We start from the raw sequence: 12,874 nt of genomic DNA on the forward strand, positions 1-12,874 counted from the left end.
TGTGGCTAGATGGGGAGAGTGACCAAAAGAGACTTTGGAGAAATGTGCCAAAGCCAGACCACAAAGCAGTGTAATAACAGCTTATCAGAACAGAATGGTATTCTGAGAGTGACTGGAAGCCACTGAATGACGTCACGTTAATCTGATCTGAAAGCTATTTTAAAGGGATCACTGTGGATTCTTAATGGAGAATGGATTGGAGAGAGCAAGAGTGGAAACAGGTAAACCAGTCAGGAGACGATTGCAGTAGTTCATGAGAAAGGGGGTAGTGTTCTGGGACTCGGATGATGGCAGTGGGAAGCAAGGAAAGTAGATGTATCCAGGTAAAGTTTCCTGAATTTGATGAAGGAACAAGTGTGGGGAGGGATGGAGAGCAATGAAGGAAAGTTGATTCCTAATCTCAAAATAAGGCTACTGACACTGCATGATTCCAACTACATGACATTTTGGAAAACCGTAGAGACAGTAGAAAGATCAGTATGTTAGGCTGGGTTGACTAGCAAAATAAATCCAGTGATATATAGAGATAGAGATGAGAGAGAGAGATAGCTATATATGAGAGCTTTAGATCGACAAGTAATTATATATCAAGAAAACAACCAAGCCCATTCCAACTCTAGTCCAGAAGTCTGATACTAGTCCATAAGTCCCTCTTGAGATTCATGCAGCGCTGCAAGCAATGATGCAGAACGCATGAAGATTACAGGTTGGTGGGTGCAGAGTCATGTGGATCCAAGGGCGGTGGACGCATCACAGGACTCTGGCAGCAACCAGGGTCCACCAGCAGGAAGGTGAAGGCAGAGAGAAGGGGAGGTTCCTAGGGCCCTCCTTATGAGAAGGCCACGCCCACAAGAAGACACCATCTGGCTGAGACCTGATTGACAGGTTAAATACCAATCCTACCCTTTTATATATCTTCAAGTTGACGTGAAATTATCTAACTACCCCAATCGGTCATGGTCAGGGGTTCGACAGGTGGAGCTCTGGTGGATTTTGGAGCAGTGAAGCTATTCTTCAGGATACCAGAAAGGTAGACACAGGCCATTAGTCATTTGCCAAGACCTATAGGACTGACCAAGACAAAAAGAATGAACCCTAATGTAAACTGTGGAGTTTTGCTGTTAATAAGGTATCAAGATTGTAACAAATGTACTACTTGATGCAAGATGTTGGTAAAAGGAGGAGGATGCACAAGGGGATATATGAGAGCACTGTACTTTCTGCCTAATTTCTGTGTGAGTTTAAAGCTACCCTAAAAAATAATTTATTCATTTTTAAGTATGCAGACTAAAGCTAGGAAAAAAGAATACATACTGTATCATTCCTTTTTTAAAAGAAAATTCTAGAAAATACAAACAAGTCTAGAGTGACAGAGAGATCAGTGGCTTGCCTGACTGAATCTCAGTTCTCCCAATGCATAATGGAAATGGTGGAGTGCAGTACCTGCCTATCAGGGTAATTGTGAGGATGAAATGAATTAATGTATGTTGAGGAGCATTTTGAACAATGCCTGGAACACTGAATTTACTATTAGCAATATTCTTCATTGTTGTTGTGAGGGCCACCGAGTTGGTTCTGACCCACAGTGACCCTATGCTCGGCAGAATGAAACACTTGCCCAGTCATCTGCCATCCTCGAAATTGGCCCTATGCTTGAACTCATTGGTGCAACCACTGTGTCCATCCCTCTCGTTGAGGGTCTTCCTCTTTTGCCACTGCCTCTCCACTTTACCAAACAGGATGGCCTTCTCCAGGGACTGGTCTCTTCTTATAACAAGGTCTAAGTATGTGAGATGAAGTCTCACCGTCCTGGCCTCTACGGAGCCCTCAGGAAGTGCTTCTTCCAAGACAGATCTGTTTGTTCTTTTGGCAGTCCATGGTACTTTAAATATTCTTTGCCAGCACCGTAATTCAAACTCATCGAGTCTTCTTTCTTCTTCCTTATTCAATGTCCAACTTTCACATGCATAAGAGGTCATTGAAAATGCTATGACTTGGGTCAGATGCACCTCAGCCCTCAAAGTAGCATCCTTGCTTTTCAATGCTCTAAAGTGCATTGTGCAACATATTTACCTAATGTCATGTGTCCTCTGATCCTTTGATTGATGCTTCTATGAGCACTGATCCAGTGATGAGGATTTTGGTCTTCCAATCTGTACTGCAGGCTCCAATCTCTGATCTTCATCATCAACTGCCTCCAGTCCTCCTCACTTTCAGCAAGCAAGGTTGTGTCATCTGCACATCACATATTGTTTATAAGCCTTCCTCCAATCCTGAGGCCACATTCTTCTTCCGATAATCCAGCTTTTCTGATAATGTGTTCAATATACAGATTGAATAAGTATGGTGAGAGGATATAACTCTGACGCACACCCTTCCTGATTTTAAATCGTGCAGTTTTCCATTCCTTTGTTTTGTTCCCATAACTGCTTCTTGATCCAAGTACATGTTCTGAATAAGCACAATGAAGTGTTCTGGAATCCTCGTTTTTCTCAAGGCTATCCAAAGTTTATTGTGATCCATACGATCAAATGCCTTGGCATAGTCAATAAAGCGCAATGAAACATCTTTCTGGTGTTCTCTGCTTTCAACCAAGATCCATCTGCCATCAGCAATGAAATCCCTTGTTCTACATCCTCTTCTGAATCTGGCCTAAGCCTCTGGCAGCTACTGTTCAATGTACTGTTGAAACTTTTGTTTGATGATCTTCAGTAAAATTTTACTTGCAATGGCATTGTGTTGGGCCACCTTTCTTTGGAATGGGTACACATATGGATCTCTTCCAGCCAGTTAGTCAAGCAGCTGTCTTCCAAATTTCCTGTCATAGATGATTAAGTGCTTCTAGTGCTCCATCAGCTTGTTGAAACTTTTCAATTTGTATCCCACCAATTCCTGGAGCCTTCTTTTGACAAATGCTTTCAGTGCCACTTGAACTCTTTCCATCAGCACCACTGGTTCTTGTGCATGTGCTACCTCCTGAAATGGTGGAATGTCAACTAGTTCTTTTTGGTTCAGTGATTCTGTGTGTTTTTTCCATCTTTTCTTTTTTTATCCATCTTCTTTTGATGCTTCCTGCATCATTAAATATTTTCCCCAAAGAATCTTTCAATATCGCAACTCAAAGCTAGATTCCCCCCACCCCACCCCTGAGTTCTGTCAGTTTTAGATATGCTGAGCATCTTCTTCCTGTTTGGTTTTTGAACTCTAGGTCTTCACATATTTCAGTATAATATTTTAGTCTTCTCGAGCTGGTCTTTGAAATTTTCTCTCTTTTTTTTCTTTTGTAAAATAAAAGTTTTATTACAGCATTTGTCTGAAATAAAAATGTAAGTATAAAATAAATTCTAATGTCTTGTCAAGAATAGCAGCTACAGTCAGGCAGCTCCACCAAACACATTAAATCTAATAAAATCATGCTCACATTCTCCTGACACTAGTAGTGATTTAAAAATATGGAACGTTTCACGAATTTGCGTGTCATCCTTGTGAAGGGGTCATGCTAATCTCTGTATCATTCCAGTTTTAGTATATGTGCTGCCGAAGCGAGCACTCTGAAATGTTCTATTCAGCTCTTTGACTTCATCATTTCTCCCACTTCCCTTAGCTGCTGCATGATTAAGAGCAAGCGTCAGTCTCTTCTGACATCCACTCGGATCTTTTCTTCCATTCCTGTCTTTGTAATGACGTTTTGCTTTCCTCACGAAGGATCATCTTAATGTCCTCCCACAGCTCATCAAGTCTCCTGTCATTAGTGTTCAATGCAGTAAAACCTACCCTTGAGTCTTTTCATTGTGGCTGTTAATATAATGCAACTATATTAAATATAATTTATTATTATGTAATAGTCATAAATAGATTGCAGTCTGGCGTGTTTTCATCTGTCACACACACACCCTTGTGTCATCCTATCTCAAATGTCTCCAGACCCTTCACTTAAGTTCATAATCACCCCACCCATGGGTGGTGGCTCTGGGTCACTGGAGGCTGCGACCTGCGGAAGACCTCTGAGAGTACTGAGTTTAGTTACATAGTATTGGAGGCTTTTAAGTTTCTCCACCAAGTGGACCGTCTCCTGATATCCTGAAGAAGGGGCAATTTGCACCTGTTTCCTTGGAAATGAACTGTGCCCCAAGGTTGGCCTGGGCATAGGCTGGGATTGGGTGGGGCGTGTGTAAGACTTGTGGTAACTCTGAGAAGGCTCTCAGGGACCAGGATGGGAGGGATCCTTCTCAAGGGACAGTTTTTGCCAAGAAACCATGAGGTAGCCCTTCCAGCTGACAAAGTTTGGGGCTAGGACCGTCTTAGGAGGGAAAGGGAGTTAGTGGTGCCTACTGAATGCAGCAGTCATAGGAGAGGAAGTGAGTCGTCACTGGCAGGAACTAGTGGGGGCTTTTCCAGGCAGCTCACCACATCTGATTCAATCTGTTTTTGAAAAGCCCACAGAAAGTGTATTTTTGATCAATCCTAGTGATTTCAGCCTGTGTAACAGATGAAGCTGGCTAACAGAGCATGACAGACTGGGTTGTTTATCCCATTGCTACCCAGAAAGTGAGGGTGTGGGGACTGTCAGCGGCGAGAGAGAGGCCAGAGCAGGAGACTCTGCCCTAGGACAGGAAAAAAAATCAAGTCAGGGAAACAGAAAGCCACGTGGGGACTTCACACTTCTATCCGGGCAACCTTTAAAGTGCCTCTGGCCTGCATTTCAAGAATGGATGTTGACAGTAGCTGTGCTTCAGCAGAAACTCCTTTCCCCTCTGCCTCCGACTGGCACCTCTCCTGTTTGTGGTGTCTTGAAATGCCATTTTAATCCCCCTTAGACTTAGACCCTGGGGCAGGTGCCTCCCTCTTCATCCCTTTCCACGTGCCTCGGAGTTCTACTAGGCTTGAGGAAGGTATTGGACTGTACCAGGTTAATGAGAAGAGGCCCTCCAAATAGAACCCAGGACACACACCGTGTCTACCAAACCGTATAACGAGGTTTCTGCCCCCACCACTCCAAGCTCACCCCAAGTGGAAAAACAACCCTGGTCTCTTAGGACAGGAAGAGAAATACAATGGAGTTGGGCTTAAGTCTGGGCAAAAGTCCACATACATTTTTAAACTAGGCACCAAAACGTCCCAGCACAGAGGAAGGTTTTTATCCTCAAAGGACAAGGTGACTTATATGGTTTGAATCCAGTCCTTCCACACCAAAAATGTGGCAACTTGATTCTCAGTGGTGTGGCAGTTATGGAACAATCCCCTATTATGTATTAGCCAAGCATGTGTAAGAGGATCAGGGTGGGTACGCAATACCTTACTCTGGTCACAATGCTGATCCCATATAAAGGAAGTTTTCTGGGTTGTAACCTGCACCACCTGCTATCTTACAAGAGATGAAAGGAGAGAGAATCAAGCAGAGGACAGGGGACACCTGATTACCACCATGTAATAAGAGGAGCAGAATGCATCCTTTGGACCCAGGGCCCCTGCGCTGAGAACCTCCTAGACCTAGGATTGATGCCAAGGCACATATAGCACCCCAAAGCCCACAAATGTTGAAAAGAGTCAGGGATCTTCCTCCAGATATGACAGAGATAAAGCCTTGTTTAGTACGTTTTTGAAATTGGAGGGTGTAGGATGTGAGGGAAGCTGCCATGTGAGAGGACAGTCTTGTGACTCCTTTTTCTTGGCGACACCTCCAAATGCATCCTCAAAAAACACATATCTGAGGGTGAAGCGGATTGGCTAGTGAGATGGATACTCTCTGCTAGGGTGGGGGGTGGGTACTGTTATGGAAGTCATGGCCTTGACCATAATCTGTCCTGAACTGTCAACCCAGAGCTGGTGTGATATGGAGAGAAATAAGGATGGTATAAGAAATATAGGGGGCAGGTGAGGGGATGATTTCAGAATCTATGAAACATAAGTCAATAAATTAAGTTTGATTTCAGGAGACAAAAACGAATAAAAGGAAGTTTTCATCTTGTCTGTTATTTACACAACCCTTGAAAACAAAGGTTCAGAGTTGTCCTTTCGGAAGCAAATGAAGAAAGGCTGGAATGGATAGAGCCAGCAAAGACCAAGTGTCACAGCTTCCCCTAGGCAAAACCAAACTCACTGCCCATGCACAGCGACCTTATGGGACAGAGTAGAAGTGTGCTCCACCCCCTACCCACCCCCCACTCCCCAGGGGGTTTCCAAGATCGTAAGGGAGTCCAAAGTCTTTTATCTTTCTCCCGAGGAGCAGCTGGTGGTTTGGAAGGCTGTCCCTGAGCCTAGCAGCCAACGCCTCACCCACTATGCCGCCAGGACCCTCTCCCCTAGGGCAGTGGTTCTCAACCTTCCCAATGCTGTGACTCTTTAACACACACAGCTCCTTATGTGGTGGGGACCCGTCTGGAGATGGATAGAGGAGTGATGCCTTGGCACCTAGGACCGTCAGAAATAGGCAACCCCTGTGAAAGGGTCATTCGAAAAACAAAAACAAAATAGAAGGGTCATTCGCGCTCCAAAGGGGTGGCGAGCCCCAGGTTGAGGTCCGTTCCACGTAGGACCTAGGTAGAGGCTGTTCACTTCCCCTCCCTCCGCACTTTGCTCCTGCCTGCCCGACCAGTGCAGACCTAGCTCTTCTTTCCTGCCTCCTGCGTTCCGTGGAGCTCGCCGAGCAAACAGCTGTGGACAGTGCTTCTGACGAGGCCCTATTTTCCTCGCTCGGAACCAAAACCGATGCTCTGGCTCCCTGGACTGCTCGTAAAGAGCTCTTTACTGATTTCCCAGTGGAAAGTAATTCCTTCTGTTTTCCTTTCTCAGAGCACTTTTCCTCCACGTTGTTCACCGCCATTCTGAATAGTACATTTATTGGTGTGGCTATTTTTTTAAACTCCATTAAAAAAAAAGTTAACTCATGCAATACTCAAATTTAAAATGCACACAGGAAACGCAGGATACCAGGGAAGGAGAGGTACCTCCCTGTTCCCAGTCTCCTGATCCTTAACTCTTCCTTCTGGGGTGATCGATTCTGCTCTCATGCGTGGGTCTTTCCAGAGATAGGCTGCATTTTCGTGGTTTTCGTGGTTTCAAGTAGCTGTTTCCTCCTCTGGATTGAAGGTGGCTACTGAGTCTATCAGTTTGCTTTTAGGATCGCCGGTGGTACAGTGGTCAAAGACTCAACTGCTAATCTAAAGGCTGGTGCTTCAAACCCACCAGCCGTCCCACGGCTGGCTGTGGCTGCTTCTCCGCCCAAACCCTATAGGACACTTCTGCTGTACCCTAGGGGCACCCCGGGAGTCGGCATTGCCTGGAAGACAGTGGGTTTTCACGGATAGCCCTAAGTATCTGGCAAGCTGCCAGCGTGTGTCCATCCTCTAAGCCCCCAGCGCTGGGCACACAGAAAACCCAGACTCTCCTTTAAACCATGTGAGAGCAGCTTCTTACACTGGCCTGGGGTTCTTGGTTCGCTGCTTTGTCTCCTCTGGCACAAGGTGAGTTCTCCGGAGGCTGGAGCAGGTTTGACTCTGCCAGACTCCCTCCTCTGCCGAGTCCCGGAAGCCGGTGAACACTTTCTGACTAGCTGCCTGATTAACCTGACTCATCTGACTAGGTGGTTCCATGTCTGTCCTCAAACTCAGACGGCTTTCATGTTCTCAGAGTGGCTGTGGGCAGGATGGGGAAGCTTTGGGTGTGTTCCAGCGTATATTGAATTCTCGGTAACTTTCCAAAGGCATGATGGTCTCCCAGGGATAGGGCTGCAAAAACACACCTTAGGAACCTCATTGTGCTGCTAATATCAAATGGGAAATAAAAACTGAGCTACTTCAGAAGAAAAAAATCCTAAGACCTTGCCACCGCGTTGGGGTTTCACTGGGCCTCCTGTTTAAAGAACGGGAAGATGTCTTGTTTAAACAGCTTAGACTGTTGAGCCAACTTGTTAATATTTTCAAAGCATCGCTTAAACATTTACTCGGTCATCTACTTTGTGCAAAACAAATTGGTTTTTAAAACGTTAGGTATAAATTATACACAGAGACTTCTTTCTCGAATCCATCAAGGGTACAGGTCCCTGAGGTGTCTAATGATTAAATTTTTAAAAATGCTTTTGAAAAGTAGGCACCGCCTAGTTTCTTCTTTGGAGGTAGACTTTTTCACTCTGGATATTGGCCTCAGGAGGTTATTTTAGGGTTCGGGTGGAAGAAAATAAGAACAAGATATACAAGAAAAGTAAGACAAGATAGAGCCCATTTGTATCTGTGATGTCTAGACGCGTGAGATATTGAGAGTAGATTGGAGCTGTTATTTAGAGAGTTGACCTAAAAATCTCAAGTCTGGAATGATGCACTTCACTTGAACCTTACTGCAGATTCCTATTTCTTCTTATATTCAGTTCCTTCATCCATAAAATGGGGACCATAAAGGCAACCTTCCAGGATGGCTCCAATAAGCAATGGGGACGATGGAAAGCACAGCAGGGCAGCCATGCCTGTGCCCACCGTGCACAGGGGCATCAGGCAGTGGGACAAGTCATTTTACTCTCAGCTCAATCATTCGTTGAACCCAGGAGGGGAGGAGGGAATTCTTCATAAAGTAAAACATTATACTCTTGAAACAAAGCCCTAAAATAAGAGTCCCTCATCAAGGGAGCACCTTCAAGACAAAATACAAAGGCTTAGGAGACCCTCAAGGTCACAGACAGCCTTCTCTGCCTGCCCTTCTGTCTCACCTTGCAGCGTGCTCTCTCGCTTTCTCATCTCTGATCCAGCCCCACGGAACTTCTTTCTTCCTCCGTGTGTTGAACTTGTTTGCTGTCCAGCCATGGCATATATTCTCTCATCTGCCTACTATCTATTTCTCTTAAAATTGTCAACTCATAAACCTCATCTTCAGGAAGACCTTCCTTGACCTCCGGAGCTAGATTAGCGCCCCCGCCCCCATGGCACCCTCTTCCCGTCTTCATAGCCCTCCTCGTGTGTTATAACTGGTGGACTCCAGAGGGCCTCCTTCAATCATCCATTTATCTGACAATGATGTCCAGAGCTCCTACTATGTGCTCGGCCTTGTTCTGGATCCTGAGGATACCAGTGAACCAAATAAGACATAGATCCGACATAGATCTGACATTCTAGTGGATGAGAGCGCAAACAAGAAATAAGAAAATAAAGAGACATTTGTTCATTGCAAGGACCTGACCTTGTACCGCATACGTAGTAGATGCTCAGTAACTGTTTGTGGGGATGAAGGAAACTGAAGGAAGGGTGAGGGCAGCCAGTTTCTGAGAAGCAGTAGGAGTGCTCCGTGTTAGAAGTAACACAACTGACTCCTGCAGTGTCCCGGCGCTCAGAAGGTCCTCTCTCCTTTCAGGAGGGATCAGAGTTTGAAGCCCACCCTCTCCTGTTAATTCCTAGGAACACGAGCCCCAGAAGAGGAACGGGTGGATTATCTGCAGCCTATGCCTTTGTAGGCACCTACAGATGGGGCTAGAACAGCCACACAGCCTTGAACTTGCCAAGCGACCTTATCCAGCCCTGCAGCTTCCTATGGCAAGAATGGTTACATGGTTGCCAAACCCATTTCCTCTTCCTCCCCCAAGTTAAACTGTACTGCTCTCCTTCTGTTGTAGCGAGGTGTGACTCGGTGATGAATTCTTTTCCCAGTGGCCTGTGAAGAGCAGTGATAGAATCTCCCACCAATGATGCTCCATGGTTTATCTTCATCACGGTATACTTTGGAAGTCAGAGGCCCAAGATGGAAAGGCCTTGGCCTCTGACTCACAAGTTGAAGAGGAGCCACCTACTTATTAGGAAACCCATTTTTAACTTTTTGTGAGGGATCAACTATCACGACAGGCCACTGAGGCTGGAGGTTGACCTGGTAGAGCAGCTAGCACGCTCTTAATGAAACAGCTCCCTTACTACCCCCAGGCCAGGGCCACTTCTCCAGTCCACAGCTCCAGATTCGACAGTTGTGCATGGGATATTCCTACCGAATTGGGGTCACCACTTTAGATATTGTGTGGCCCCAACCGGGCTTGCTACCTTCACCCCCAGCCAACAGCTCCATCTCCTAAGTGATCCTTCTTCTTGGCTGACACTGCTTTTCACACAGGCTTCCGTGTCTATAACTCTGAATCACTCTTGACTCTTTTTCCTTTTCTATCAATCTCCGCCTGCCTCCTGCAACTCTCTTGAACCCATATACTTCTCTTCCACTCGACTGCCATCACCTGAGTTGGATCTGGGAAAGATCCTGTTGTGTGCGGCTGATTTGAGTTGCTTTCGGTTCCTAGTGACCTGTAGGACAGACTAGAACTGTCCCATGGGATTTCCTCGGCTGGACTTCTGAGCGGGAGCAGGTCATCGCGTCTTTTCTCCATGGAGTGACTGCTGGGCTCAAACCCCAATCCTTCGGGTGAGAAGACAAGCACCTAATCGTCATGCTTTCCGGGCTCCTTATAGAGACTGTCACAGCTCCCAGCTAACCTGTCTCCGTGGCTGCCCGTCTAGTCCATTCCCTATACCGTCGCCTGTGTCACCTACCCCCCAAATACACCTGATCATGTGATACCCCCTCCCCACCCAGTCCACATTCCATGACACAGTCTTCAAAGGCTTGCATCATCTGGCCTGCCTCCCTCCAGATCCTCCTCTTCTGACCCCAACCTATCTGTCTACATTCCTTCTATACCAAATCCATTTCCACTCCTCATCCATATCATCCTCCCTCTCCTCTCGGACTGTCCCCTCTGCTGTCTTAGGGCCTCATCTTGAATTCATTTTCACAAAGCAGTACCTCTCTGTTCCCTGGGCCTAATCTGGTAGCCTGGCACCTCTGACTCCCCATCAGAACTTTCTTGACACTGAATTGGGGGTCGTTGTCTGCCTTTCCTATTAGAGTGCAAATTCCTAGAAAGCAGGACCTGGGTCCTGTTCACCCGTGTGTTCCTAGCATCCCCAACAAGGCAGGCATCAAGATATGTCTGTTAATACCTGTGGCCAGTGACTGGATAGATAATTGCCAACTTAAAGTAACAATAATGCATCTCCCAGTAGCCTCTTAGGGAGATCAGTACTCTTGCGTGATATCAAACAGTTAATTCTCTGAGTTTCTGGGCACCTGAGTCAGGGTGACTCACCCCCACCTATAGGTGAGGAAACAAAAGCCCCAGGGGAGCAGGTGAGGCTGCCAGGAGAGGCAGCTCTGACCACATCACCTCCCCCCTCCCCTCCCCCTTTTCTTGTTTCTGAGCACCATGCAGAAATGTCATGACACATTGGGGGATTTCTTTCTTCCCCTGCATTTTTCTGACGTGACTCCAGTCTGGGGGGTTGGGAGAGGGCAGGCCAAAGGAGGCGGGAGGCGGGTGGTGGGGAGGTTCTCCACTGCATTCCTTAGCAGCCTCCAGTTTGCATAGCTCAGAGAAACAAGAAAGAAGTTGGAAAGCTTTGGCAGGCGCCTTGGCTATTCAGCTCCTGTCCTGGCAATGCCTGAGACCAGGTCCAAACACATTCTCTGCCAAGGCTGGGGTGCGCCACTCTCTCTCCCTCAGCCCAGCCGGCCAAGATGAAATGGAGGAGGTCATGGCCTCTGCCTGATAGTGGTGGGGTGGGGGGCTGCTCCCAGAAAAAAAGACCCTTCTTTCTGCCCAGCTTAGCAGCCAGTTGGCCTTGAGCCATTAAGAGTGTGTGTACAGGGAGGAAGGAATGGGAGGGAGGGTGTCAGTTTCTCCACCCAAACGCTTCCAGTTTGGAGGTCTGGTGTGGCCATCAGACAGTCTGAAGAAGCGTCTCAGCCATCCGCCACCCCCCTGCCCCAACCTGGACATATTGGAGGGGGAAGCTCCAAGAGTAGATGCCCCCACCAATGCTGGGGCCACTGCCACCACATTCCTGAGTGGGGCCATGAGCCACAGAGCGAGGCTTGAGGAAAAGGGTGAGATCTCGCTCACTATGGAAACCAAGCTTCGTAGAGAAAGGTCACATATTTGATGTGACTGTCATCCGGGCACCTTAAATGCAGCACTGTTCTTGGTTTCCTGAGGATGCCGGACAGAGAAGGCCTGAGACCATGGCGGGGAGAGGGGGGTGACCTGTTGGCATAGCTCCAGAAAGGCCCCTGGCACAGTTTTCCCTTCCCAGCAGAGTCCAATGCTGAACTCCCTTGCCCAGGCTGACCCGCCAAATTGTACCCCCTGGTGCAGCCCATAGACTGAACCTGGGGTCTGGCAAGGACTCTACTGTACCAAGAATTTAGATACAAGGGGGTACAAACAAGACCCATAAAAGTGAAGACCAGCTAAAGGTTCGAAGTCGCTTGCTAATAATAGCAATATGTAGCATATGTCGAGAACTTACTCCATGCCAGGTCCTGTACTATACCCTCACAGTGACCTTAATAAGAAAATGCCTTATCAAAAATGACCTCACAGCCAGCAAACAGCACCGTCGGGGTTTGAACCCGGGCTTGTCTGTTCCAGAGCCTCCACGCTTCAGCTCCGTGCTTGGTTTCCACTCATCCAGTGACTCAATAGCCCGTCCGTTCCTGCTTGGAGCCAACACATGTTGAAAGGCTCTGATGTGTCAGGGGCTGTGCTGGAGGCGGGGATATGGAGGGCAGGCTGCTGGGTGGCCTGCAAGCATTCAGTGGGAGCCATAGAGACACCAGCAGGCAAGGACAGTGCAGGGTGATGAAAGGCCTGGGACAGGAAATCCAAAGGGACTTCGGGAAGAGAGTCCATTTTCCTTGCCTGGTCCAAGCCTGGTGTCCTGGGAGCAGAGGAGAGGAGCGACTGGCTACCAACAGCTGGGACGGAGGAGGATGGGTGGCAGACTTTCTCAGCGGGCGCTCAAGCACACTTGGTAAAGATGCTGGTACCCGCAGGGTTGAACTTGGGTCAGGCATC

General features: G+C 47.3%; 1 non-coding gene across 1 annotated transcript; it reads right to left on the reverse strand.

The window, feature by feature from the left end:
- Window positions 1-3,446: 3,446 nt before the first annotated feature.
- Window positions 3,447-3,550, reverse strand: LOC142441965 (U6 spliceosomal RNA). The gene has a single exon (XR_012783239.1). It is a non-coding gene; the product is annotated as a U6 spliceosomal RNA (small nuclear RNA).
- Between the last annotated feature and the right edge of the window lie 9,324 nt (window positions 3,551-12,874).

Source organism: Tenrec ecaudatus, chromosome 2 (assembly GCF_050624435.1).
Source record: "Tenrec ecaudatus isolate mTenEca1 chromosome 2, mTenEca1.hap1, whole genome shotgun sequence".
NCBI classification, from domain to species: domain Eukaryota; kingdom Metazoa; phylum Chordata; class Mammalia; order Afrosoricida; family Tenrecidae; genus Tenrec; species Tenrec ecaudatus.